This window comes from Drosophila willistoni (genome assembly GCF_018902025.1).
Source record: "Drosophila willistoni isolate 14030-0811.24 chromosome 2R unlocalized genomic scaffold, UCI_dwil_1.1 Seg167, whole genome shotgun sequence".
Classification (NCBI taxonomy): domain Eukaryota; kingdom Metazoa; phylum Arthropoda; class Insecta; order Diptera; family Drosophilidae; genus Drosophila; species Drosophila willistoni.
The window spans coordinates 13,485,215-13,498,719 of NW_025814050.1; positions in this window are offsets into that span (position 1 = coordinate 13,485,215).

A 13,505-nucleotide genomic window follows, 5' to 3' on the forward strand; every position below is an offset into this window, starting at 1 on the left:
ATAAATACAAACTACTTAAGAATTAATTTTTTAATTTTTTTAAAACTAAAACTGTATGTTTTTGAGGTATTTATTTATTAAGTCTTAATCAGTTTTCGGTCTGTTATATTCCGAGGTTGCATAATTTGTAAAAATTTTAACTGAATACTACTTTCAACTTGTTTGAAAAAGTTGAGATAATAACTTTAAAACTTCTTTTCATAACTTTAAATTAGTTTTAGTTTGGCACAAAGGGAATGTCTAATCAGATACTGAACAAGTATGTATATTGAAAGGGCACATTGTTTTTGAAAAGTCTCCGATAACGGCACATCTTATTGGCTTAAATCAAACAAAACTTAATATGCAGATATTCTACCCTGCACTTCTTGAAATAAAAGGGTATATTTTAATCGCAACACTTGTCTGATCATATTCAAACTTAAGATAAAAACATATGTTGAAGCAATTTTGCTTAGTTTTAATGCATTTGCATTTTGAGCTGTTTTAAAGTTTTGTTTTTGCCAACGTTGTCCAATTTCTTTTGCCATTATAAACATTTGAAATTCCAAATTCTTATAAAATATTCACTTACTTTATATGTGGGTATGGGAATTTTGATTCATTTTGCTTATTCGCCTGACCATTTGTTTTCAAATTAATTCAATCTAAAAAATCAACAATGCATGACTTCCAATTGTTAAAACCATTTGCCAGGTTGACAATTTAATTACAAGCATTGCACACAAATGCCAAAAAAGCTGAAAAAAGACAGAATGTCTATCTCGCTCTCCTTTTCATGAATGCATAAAACAAGAAATCTAAATCCAAAAATCCAAACCAGCAACAGGCACTTCATGTCCTTTCTGCATTTTACTTTTGTTTGCCAGCCTTCTCAGCTGTTTTACACAAATTCTATTTAAACAAGAGTTCTTGTTGTTATTGTTGTTGTTGTTAGCCCAGTGTTTTTTGCTTGCAGTCAAATTGCATTTGTTGTCTCCGGACAAAATGCGATTACATGGCCAAGACACAGAGACAGAGCGAAAGTCAGTCAGAACAGATGTTCTGGGCTGATGGTGGGTGGTCTTTAATTATGAATGTCCATGACTCTGTCAGAGATCAGGCTATGTGGTAAATCTCCATATTTACTCTAACTTTCTCTTTCTCTCTCTCTATGCTATGTGGCTAAGCATGTGGTTTTACTCTAAATGGTAAAACATGGAAAATATTTTAAGGATTTTCTTGTTCATAATTCTGCTTGAATTGATGTGATGAAATCTTAAAATGTTCATTAAATTCCAAGGGGATATTTATTTCTCCTTTAATGTTAAATTATGCACTTAATCCTTATTTATAAAAAAAATAATAAAAAAAAGTAATTGTATTAGAATTTTATGTATTTAACTTATTAAGCTTATCAAACTTATTCGGGGACTAGCAAATCTTGTTGATAGCAGATATCTATAACGATTCTATATAGGACTTAAGATCGTAATACTACTTGGCAGTTAAAACAAGTTGAGAAATACACATAAATGATCCTCGTTTACATCTAAAGCTAGTTGAGAACTCAAATATAAAGTTATAAACAAATTTTTTAAGTCTCTATAGACGAGAAAACGAAAGTTTATCATGTTAGATTTTATCATAGGAGATTTGTTGGACTGTGGAAGGCATCTTAATAAATCTTTCGATCAATTGAATTAAAGCTGATTTTAAATACCTAAAATAATATAGTTACATTAATGTCATTTATAGCATCACCCGATCATCAGTCATGCTGTTCAGTGTAGAATAATGCCCAAGAGTTCTGCTACAGTAAGAGCATTTAACAGTTCTGTTGCCTCTTCCAAATAACCATATAAGCCACAAGCATTTTACCATTAACAATAAATAAAAAGGGGGAAAACCTTGTAAAGTACCTACGGATATAACACAACCTAACTGTGTGTGTGTGAGTGGGTGTTTGTGTGTGAGCAAATGTGTGGACAATGTGAAGTCAGGATGAAATGCATGCAAATGAGCTGAATAATGAGCATCCCCCAGTTGCAAGCCGCAACTCCCAACAAAAGCCCAAAGCAGTAAATGCAACCCTTTTGTGGCACTAATTTCCTCATGATGAGCCATTGCCAGTGCTGAGAGTCCAAGAGATGGAGACGGAGTCAGAGACAGAGTCAGAGTCAGAGTCAGAGCCAGAGTCCTGTCAGTGTCAAAGTGTCAGTAAGTCAACAAGAATGCACTCTGACACCGCTTGGTTCGGGCAGGCTATTCGGTAGGGTTTTGGAGGCAATGCCAACAAATCTCCAACTCCTACTACTACTGCTTGGCCAGTTGGGCCACTTCAACACTTTGAATGTCATTAAATCGTCTGTTCGCCAGGCTTTCGCTCTTGGTTCGTCCCATGTTGTCCTGTTGCCAGGACACACTCAGTCAATGTCTCACTAACAATCGTCAACAGGCTCAAGCAGCGTAAGGCTGCTGAGGGTCACAATTGTTGTCGCTCTTGCTCTTTGTTCTCTCACCCTTCCCCATATCACTTGCTCTCTCTTTCTCTCTCTCTCTATCTGTCACATCTTTCTCTATCTTGCTCGTTTTCACTTTAGTCCTGACTGCATTTTGACCAAAAAAAAACAAAAAAAAAAACTAAAAAAGAAAACGTTTGTCAATTTTACGCTTGTCGACTTTTGTCCTGTTGTCCTTTTGATACTCGTTGTCCTTTATGTAGAACGCATCTTGGGTGTTTGTAAGGCACCTAAGTCGGTGTGTTTGTGTGTGTTGGACTAACCATAAGGTTTGCCTTTGTAAACCTAAGAAAATGCCATATAAAAAAAGGGACTATTCAGAGAGAGGTTACTATAATTTGAACAAATGATTTCATTTTGAATGCATAGAAGACTTTTAAAGAATCTTAAAAAATAATGTCTAAATTCGGCTTAAAACATGCTTAGTAAAGTTATTAAGTCATTTTAATTAGAAAAAGAATTCCATTTGTTAAATTATTGTCATTAATTTCCTGTTTTTTGTTTCTTTATTTCTCAATATTATGTGATTTTCAAAAAATTATTAAAAATCGTCAGGCTGTTTGTATTAAATATAAAAGGTCAATATTTTTATATTAAAGAATTATATTAAAGAATTTATTTTTAAGTAGCCTTATGGGGCTAAGGTAGCTATAATAAGCGTTATTGCCTTTTTGATTTTTTGAATTTTTAGTTAATTTGCTAAAAGTGTTTTAATATTTTTGTAGAATTTAGGAAAACGGTCAGTTATATATTATATTTTTGAAGCTATGTAGATATATACCTACCTACTTTATTGTTTTCTTGGATGTCTTCAACAAATATTATTTATTTATTATTTAATTTATTTGTAATACGGATTCATTTAGAGTCAATTGAATAATTTGCATATCTTATTGAAAACTTTTGTGAGAAAATAGTCAAGGGTCATGGGTTTTTCTAATAGAATAGTTACTTACTAATGGCCGTTTTAATAAATGTTCTTTTTACCTATTAAACATCAGAATATCTCTTCAAAAAACTGCAAATACATACATAGATAGGAACATATTTAAACAAAAAAAAATATTGCAAAAATCACAATTTCACTTCGACATAAATCTTAAACCTTCAGCGTTTATTACAGAAATGCATCAGATTTTGTGCTTTGTTAATTTTTGCATAGCCAAAGCCATAGTTTGGGCGCGGCTATGGTCTATATGTGGATCAGCGGGTATAACCTCGAGGCCAAAACGCTCATGGGCGACAAACCAACGTCAAACATTTTAGAAGCTTATTAAATTGCCATTACCTAAGCCGGACATCATCGTCGTCGGTGCTAACCAGCGAGCCAGCTCTGGGGCCCGGCATTTGCCACTCAAACGAGGGATTAGCGGCGATGATGACAACAGCTTGACATTGGCGCGACAGGCAGCAGGTCCATTAGCCTGGCAATGGCAAAGGCAAAAGCAAGCGGCAACATTTCGGTGGGACAAGAGACAGGTGCGGGGAAGGGGGTGGGGGACATGTCGGATGGCAACACGCACGCATACAAACACACAAACACACACGTGCGCCTGGCCAGGATTTACGAGCCAAAAGGTGCCGAGTGGACTAAATAAATCCCCACAAAATATTTAACATTTAAATGGCCAAAAATTAACTGAAGCTGGCAGCAAAGCAAATGTAAGTAAGAGCATGAAGTAAAGCGGAGATAGGAGGATGTAGGAGGACCACAAGTACATAAATGCGAAATAATCCACAAAAGCTGTAAGAAGACGGACACGCACACACACACACACACAAACACACAGAGCAAAGTCGAATCTAGTGACAACAAAAGCCAGGACTCTTGAATGGACTCCAGAGTCCAAGCTTGTAATATACGTACAAGTACAAATGGCTATATGTATATATATATATCTACCTATATAAAGGCCAGACCCTTAATGTGCTTTAAATGGCAAAGGAAGATTTCTTCTATATGATATTCCTTGACGCCGCGCAGCCCTGCTTCGTTTCTACTTCTACATCTAAACCGCATTCATACAGCAAATATCAAGTGCATCATCATCAACAAGCGGCGACAGTACAAGGACGGAGCTAAAACTGCATTATCCTCCATCTAACTGCACCCCGCACAGCAATCTCCTCCCCCACCACCCATTTCGTTCCTTTGGTCAGAATCAAAAAAATAGTTGGCGTGGAAGATTTGCTAAAAAAAAGAAAACGAAACATTTACACTGCAAACAAAATCCAAGGGACAAAATGTTAAAGCAATTACGATGCCCCAATAAGTAGGCTCTAAAATTTTGTTTTAGTAATTACAAAAAACAATTTTTTTGACGACATTTTAACATATTGGTTAGAAAGTTCTTTTAAGGAGAAACTCGGACTAAACCTAATGGCTTTTAGTAAACTTATTTACTTACTAAAAACAAATTATTGCTTATCCATAAAATCCATAATGAAAAAAAAGAAGAATTCCCAAAAATGTGTCATATAAATTTTGAGTTCATCAACAAAATTTTTTATTTATTATTGGATTTAGTTTTTAGTCTTTTGTTTTTCAGAATTCTTTTTGAAACAATTTGGATTTAGAGGCAAAAAAACTTGTAATTCGTGTTTTAAAAATACTTTATGCCCGATACTTTGCCATTGAACTAAGAAGTCAAATAAACTGAAAGTGATTTCAGTTAGAAACTGAAGCATGAAAATGAACTTACCGAATGGCCAGCTCGATCATTTGATTTTATTCGAAACGAATAGTTCAATTTTATTGCTGTTGGGATTCATAAACTTGGCTATAAATTTAATGTCCGATTCTTGTGGTCAATCTGTTAATATAAATTTCTTAATACTTTTTCAGAAGTAAATAAATAAAATATTTTCACAAATGAAAATAAACTATTTCTGTTGGACAAAATGAGTTCATGCAATTATCAAACAAGCAAAGAATAATTGAAAATTTTTAGTATGAAAAACTAGATCTTTGCTATAAAAAAAGATATAAAATGAGGAATAAAAAGTAGTGAAATTAAAAGAAATTTAATTTTTCTATAAGTTCTCGTCTAACACTTATAGCCAATAAAGTAGGATCTTTCTGCTAGAGTCTTAACAATTAAGTGGCTTTCGAGAAGTGCATATTTTAATCATTTCACCCTGGTTATTCTTTTTTAATGTATTTGGGTTTCAGTGTATTTTTCAATGTCCTTGGCTACACAACATCGTTATTATCGTACTGAGCACTGTAAAGTACCGAATAATCTACAGGATAATGAGCATGAATGAACGTGAACGTTTTTATGTTTTTCTTTTTTTTAGGTTTGAATGGAAACGACAAATAGTAAAAAGGGAGAGAGAGAGAGAGAGAGATGCAAGTGGATGGGGGGTTTTTCCCCGGGTGGAAAGTGGGGGTGGGGTAAGTTGAATAGCCGAAGGAAAAAGCAGGCTACCCTCAAGTGCACTCGCTCATCTGAGGAAGCGAATCTAAAGAGTCCTTTGCTCAATGCTTGTTTAGAAACAACAACAAAAAAACGCAACAAGAGAAAGATGGAATATACCATAAACGACAACAAATTTCATTAAATTACATCAAAAAACAACAATAAGCAATTAGAAATAATTATTCAAATAATAATAAGTTGATTATGATATAAAATTGTTGGCTTGTTTAGTAAATTGTAAAAAAAAAGTTGAATTAGATTGTTATTAATTCGATGGTAAGACAAACTGCCTTTGCTTTTTTTTTCTAAAATGGCTCTCTTTGATTAAGGGAATTGGACTTTTTAATGCCGTTTTTTGTTTTCTCAACTATATAATATAGAGAAATACTGACAATGAGTCAAATTAACGATGGCTTTTAAGAGATCTTATGTATATAAACAATTTTTATTCTATAAATTTGTACGCCTTGTGAAAATTGTTTATAAATAAATTATTGCGTACACAGCATTCGAAAAGTTGTTTGTAAAATTAAATAAATTTTAAACTATTTTTGGAATAGTTGAGAAAGCAAAACTGTTTGATTTCTTATTCTTAATTCGACTTTGTTATAAATCCCAAGCTTTAAAACATTTTTTTAACCGATTTTAAAGCCACAAAGTTTAATTTTCTTATTTATTGCAACTTCATTAGCAACTCTCGTTAGTCTGTGCTTAGAAGCCATTTCAGTCATTTTTTGTTGCTTAAAATCATCCAAATATACATTGTACTTTGCATTTACGTGTCTTCAAGCATATTGTTTACCAAAAGCTGCAGTTGAATTGAGCTTCAAAGCGGCCACAGCCGTGATGTTTGTTGTGTTTAGCCACAAACACATTTTTTTTTTTCATATTTTTCAACTTTTATCAACGATATTAATTTTTGCGATAGTTCTTTTACTATTTCACATTATTTATTTTTTCTATTGTACTATTCTGACCAATGTAAACCAGTTTGAGTTCATTAGTTGTGGAGTTGCACTTAAGGTTTTATTAGTTGTGACTCTCTCTCTCTCTCTCTCTTTCTCTCTCTCTGTCTGTCTTTGCATAGAACCAAACTATTTTATATACTATATTTTGTAATAAAAAGTTGCCGTAACTTTTCTATATATTTTTGTGTGTGCCATGATTTGAGCCATTGCACTTTTATGTATCTATGCTGGGATGTTGCACTTTTAAAGTTTCTGGTTGTGGCCAAAAGTTTTCATACATACTTGTATTTCATTTGCGAAATGCTAAATGAAACATGTTCTCATTAATTAGATACATTTAGTTTACTTTAAACTGAAAGAGCTGAGTTGGGTGAAACAAATTTGTATATTCAGTCTTCAACACATCTCCATCTTAGTGCCTTTTAATTTTTGGGAGCTTATAGGGCTAAATTAATGAAAATGCAATGCAATAACTTAATTTTACGGAAGAGATAATCCTTTGAAATTCATTAATGACAATTATAGAAAACAATTAACAAATATTTCTTATATAGATAGGAACTTAAAATGAAGAGGATTTTCTTTATATAATATCGAACAAAACCGCATCTATTAGCCCAAAATCAAGTCACTTAAGACAATTTTAGACAATTAAAGAATGAAAAAAAGCAACAGTATTATAATTTAAAGTTTTTAACTTTGTAAGCATAAATTTGTGCTGAATCATTTTATTTAGTCAGTGAAACAAGAACTTTTGCTGAAACTATCAAATAATATTGGTAAAAATATATGAATATATCATGCTCAGGTTGCAACAACAATATATTGACTACACATAGATAGACACAAACACAGCTACACCTACCCACGCATTGAATTCCACATTCCATTGCATACTTTTGCGGGCCCCGCATGAAAATCAAAACCAGATAACATCCGTTTCCGCAAGCAATACGCACATCCTGAGTGTTTTTTCATGTTCTTTTTTTTGTCGTTGTGCTTTTTTCTTGCATTTTTCTATGCTGTTAATAATTTCTATTGCCATTGCCATTGGCCTAATAATGACGCCGGCCAAAGTTGTCGTCGTCGTCGTCGTCGTCGCCGCTCAGCGAGCGATGATGTCAGAGATATGCTAAGTACTCTACGGTTACGAGGTGCTCCTCGCCGATATTGGTATTTCTCAATCAACTTTGACTGGCATACGCATTTAGTGTAACAACATTCAGTCAGTTAGTCAACTTGTACGAATCAATAACTAATGCGATTTTGACAACCTGCTACGCGGCGGGGCTTTTACTTAATATACAGAGCAATAAACAGACGAACAGAAAAGAGAAGGAGAAAATGGCAGAGACATAGGCAAAAGCAACAGGGAGCATTTTCTCAGTTAACTTTTTGCCTTCTCTTTTCTGCTTTCCATCTCCGTCTTCTGATAACTACTGAGAAAATGTTTACAGCTCAGTGCACATTTCGCATCTTTTGGTGAGTTGTTTCAGTTTGTTTTCAATTGCAAAAGTTTACAGTTTTCTCTATATATTTTGTGTTTTTTTTGTGAACAAATGTCTTTGGGGTTTTTCCAGCTTTCAGTGGAGATGGGAGAAAAATACATTCTCTCTGTGAGAAAACTAGGCAAACTAAATGAGATTCGTCAAATAAGATGCTTTGACACTCTTCGGATATTTTTCTCAATCATGTCTATAAATATTTATTAACAAACAGGATTAACTCAAATTATAGTCATGTCTAAAAACTTTTAATACAATACAAATCTTTTGTCTAGAATATTAGATCAGACTTATTCCAGGAGTTAACATTTCAATTGGTAAGATTATTTATGAAGACTTTTAGGTTAAACGATCTTGTTTATAATTATGTTCTACCTTCTAATTAGCTTTAATTAATCACGAAGTTTAGGTACAATAAAACAATATTTATTTTAAATTATTTACAATTAACGATTCAATTTGACCTTCATATAAGTTCACCCCTATCTTGGTTAAATAAAATTTGGTTTTTTCATAACTAAAAAAAACTTTTAAATTCATGTTTTAAGCATTTTTGACTTAACGTAACTATCAACAATTGTTGAACGTTTGCTAAGTTAAGTTTTCTTAAGTTTGCGTAAGTGAACTGATATCAACACTTTATAAAGATTATTTAACTTTTATATTAAAGCAGCAACCAGTTCATCTGAAAATTAAATATGATATATTAAAAGTGAATTTGTAGTAGAAGTGTTTTGCCTTTTGCTTGACAAAACTTTTCAATCTTCCCACATATTTGTGTACGAAGCATAACAGTTTCATGCCTTTAGTGTCTTGCCTTTACCATTGCCATTAACTTGGCTAGGATAAATCATAAATATAAACCTACCGCAATGCATCATTGAGCAAATTGTTGTCTGTTTTGCTCGAGAACAATATTGGAAACATGGCCCAGCAGGCTACCGCCAAAAAGAACGGAAAGATATTTTAGCACTATATGTATGTAAGTATATTCGCCTAGACCGCAACAAGGAACATGTGTCCAAGAGGGGATATACTCGCATCCCACCACGAAGAAAAAGCAAGGCTCCGTAACACCCCCTCTCAAAATGGCAGAAGAGTTGAAAACATCAATTTACTTTTATTTCCCAGTGAGCGCGCGCAACATTTTAGTGTCTTTTGAGGACGAGAAAATGGCTCCCCCGATTGTCTGTCCCCTCCTTCATCTTCTATTCGGGTCACCATCAGGACCTTGCTTAGTCATTCAATTCAATTGATTCAATTGGGATTGTATCGGTTTCTATATCTATCTATGTGCCGTTTTTCCTTTTCTTTTTTTTTTTTTTTGGTTGGGGGATAACACATTGAATATTATGTGTCGCCTGTTCCCGAGTGTCTCATTTATCTGCGGTTAGCATGGCGAAGGAGTTTTTCGCCTCTCATTTTGCACTTTATTGGAAACGTTTTTTGGGTGTCGTCATCTGGTTGAAACTCGAACCGTTTGGGTTTCAATATTGTGTGTCTAAGGGTTTTTGGAAATTTCATAATATACGACTATAATTTTTTCTTTTGCCTCTCCACTTTCCCTTAGTTGTTGCCACATATTTTTTTGTCCTTTTATGAGCCGATAATGTTATTAGCCTAGGCATTTTATGTGTTGACCACTTTTATCTATCCTCCAACCTCTTGCCACTCAAATGCCATGACTTGTGCAATTTGCATCAGAGAAATTGTGTCACGACTAGTTTCGTTACACTTCATTCCCGAGTTCTTTGTGCATATTTTACGTGAAGTCCTTTGGAATTGGTGAAAATACTCAGGCCACCCCGAAAAGATGAATACAAGAGGGAGAGATTCGAGGTTGGCAAAAGGTTCTTTTTCGAAGGCTCGCCAGGAATTTGTTCACTTTGAGTTTGCCCTTTCTTGTTGCTTCTTTGCATGTTTTTGTATTTGTGTGTATGTGTGCGTGTCTTAGAAAAGGAGACAACAAAATATTTTTCCGACTTTCAGATTGTAGTGGGAGAATGTTCGAAGGATACCAAGCGGCACAGTGGTTTAGCACTTGAAAGCACAAATATAAAATGGTATGGGGCACTTAAGACGGATAAAGTAACAATTTGTCAAGAATTTTTCATTAACTTATTTATCTGAATTTACCAAAATGACCATAAAAGATCTGAGTTTAAGGAAAATTATGTTCAAAATTGGCTTCTTCCTAATCGTTGTTGTTATTAATGATCACTGCCATTGATGGGCAAGTTTAATAGTTTTTCGCTAAGTAATGCTTAGTTGGTGCTGCTTCCTTTTTTTATAGGGATCTTGGGGATAATCTTCAAGTATTAACATCTTCTGAGAAATATCATTTAATTTCTTTTTCTGGAAAACTTCTGAGCTTTTTGTTAAGTCCTTTTTAATATTTCTTAGTCAGCTACACAAAGTTTAACTTGTTTTGATTCATCCAAAGGATTACATTCGGATAAAATGTGATTGAAGGATTTTGTTGGGATTTATTTAATTGCCTCACTGTGATGCATGCAATCCACATACGTCTGATTCCATGCAACAAAATTCCTATGTCTCCTTATTTACTCCTTTCTCTGTTTTTCTTTTTCTTCACTCAAATAAATTCTCTGTCATTGAGCTACTTTTTGCTTACTTGTAGAAACTTTTAAAAAATCAAAAAATAAAGAAAAGAAAAACTTAACACAACGAAAGAGCAAAAGATAAAGGAGAAGGAGAAAGAGAGAGAGAGCGAAAAAAAAACTTTGAACAGTGGCAAGAGTAAAAGTTTGTGTGGCACTAAACTTCTTGCTATGTTTCGCTGCATTAATATTTTTCTTTGCTTCTGGCTTCTTGTATTATTTTCTATTATACGCATTCCTGTGAGTTGCCTTGCACTTGCTTCATTTTATTTGTTGCCTTGTCCCGGGGAACGGCACTCGAAATGCAATTTCAAAGAAATATTCCACTCAAGAGTATCAAAATGCGCGATGGCGTCCAGTTTCCACTTCCAGGCATTGTTCCTCAACGCTTTCCCCATTCTCCGCTCACAGTTTTCTTCTTCTTCACTGGATAGAAGTTGTACACGTCAGTCAGTCAGTCACTCAGTCTGTCAGTTTGTCACTCAACAGTGGAGTGGAGTCCATTGCATGTCAGTTTTGGTTTGCTCGGCTATTATGCAGTACAGTGGAGATTGTTAAGTGGCGTAAACTGAATTAAATAATGTTTGGATCTTACAATTAGATTTAGTCAAGATGTCACATTTTATTTAATTATTCCTTTATATTCTATTTGGTTGCAGTCGAAATGCAGTTATCTTAAAACTTCTTAAATTAAGAACTTAATTGTTCAGTTGTTAGTTGTTTTATTAAAAGGAAAAGAAAGATAATATTCAATTTGCATTGTTACAATTAATTACCAAACATATGTTTTATTTTATCTTATCCTAAAAAAGTCATTGAGACAGTCAGTGCATTAGGTGTGAAGTTATAAGAAACGGCGAAATTTTCCCAAAATATAATAGAATTTTTATATTATATTTTCAATTTCTTCACCGAAAAGTTGTTAGTTGTTGTCAAGGCATTTTTTTTTAAATTTGGTTCAAATAGCTGTAGTTTTTTTTCCAACAGTTTTTTTTGTACAAAAAAGTGAATAAGCGATTTTATTTGGCTCAAACTTTACACAGTATCAGACTTAACAGATTTTTTTTAATTGTAAATTTAATTAGACTTATAAAAAATAATATATTTTATATAATACCAGTATAAAAAAAATTAGCCGGTATGCTGAGCTTTTACTTAAATGGAGTAAGTCTTCGCGTCGACTTGAGTATACCCTTTTTTAAATTCAAAAATCAATTGCTCGATATTTCCCTTTAGAGCACCCAGAGGTCAAAATAATCTTATTAGATATGTTCCATCCGCTTTTTAAGAAATTTATGTTGATCATAAAAATTTGAGAACCTCCAGACTAAGACTTTCATGGACTTTTAACGACACACTGAAATCTAATGCTTTCCGAAATTGCAATATAATCAAGTACCATAATAATATAATATAATTTCAAAATACATGTAGAAAATATGAGAAACCACTAAATGGTCATATGTGGCAACTCGCTCCAGAGTATATGAATTTCTGGAGACTCTGAGAGTTTTTCACAGCTTTTAAATAAGAAATGCGTGAAACCTCTTGTCTATTTAAAATGCGGTGGCAAAAGAGGAAATTTCTTCTGCCAACCACCGCAGACCAACTACATACTTTGCCGCGATGTTTTTTGCATGTTTACAGAAACAAAACCCGAAAAAAACGCACACAAAAACAAAAACAAACGACATTTCAAATGCCGCACTAAATTACTAAAAAACACACACACAAACGCATATATATGTATATAAAGACATAAACACCGCTCTCACATCCCACATCCTGCATCCTGTAGATCCTAGCTTTATTTCCTTATATGCACATTTGACGTTGCCAAAAAAACAAAAAACAAAAAAAACAGAGCCAAGGGGAAAAACTTGCAGCTGAGAATACAATTTACGCTTTTGCCTGACATTTTTCATGTTTGTTGTTGCTGTTGCTGTTGTTGGCAAACTTTTTATGGCCGCAACATGCAACAATAGATGATTGTTGTTGTTGTTATTGCTGTTGTTGGTGGCCTCAACCACCCGCATGTGTGGTGACGCCTGCTTGTAATGTGCATCTGGTTGAAAAACTTTGCCAAATCATTAAGAGATGCACTCAAATGCCGAAGCAAACCTGCAAAAGTAGGAGCGGTTAGGCACTCAAAAGGCGGAACATCATCAAAATCCTTACAAAAACTTCTTGCCAAGTTTTCAGAGTGTGTGTGTGTGTGTGTGTGTTTCTAATAGCTGTTTGTGGTTTTTTAATTTTCTTTTCAAGAAAATTTGCTGTTAATTAGCACATTTCTAGCACACACTTTCAAAGTTAAACGTTTAATCTGAGGTGCCAACCAGGTTAATTAATATTGTCGTGTTCCATTATCTGATTATATGTAAGTAGGCAAAATTTCTTTGAATTTGTTGATCGAATTCCATTTATCGAATGGTACTAAATCGGTTGGTGTAAGCAAACATTTTGCCAATTAAAATCGATTTCATTCTTG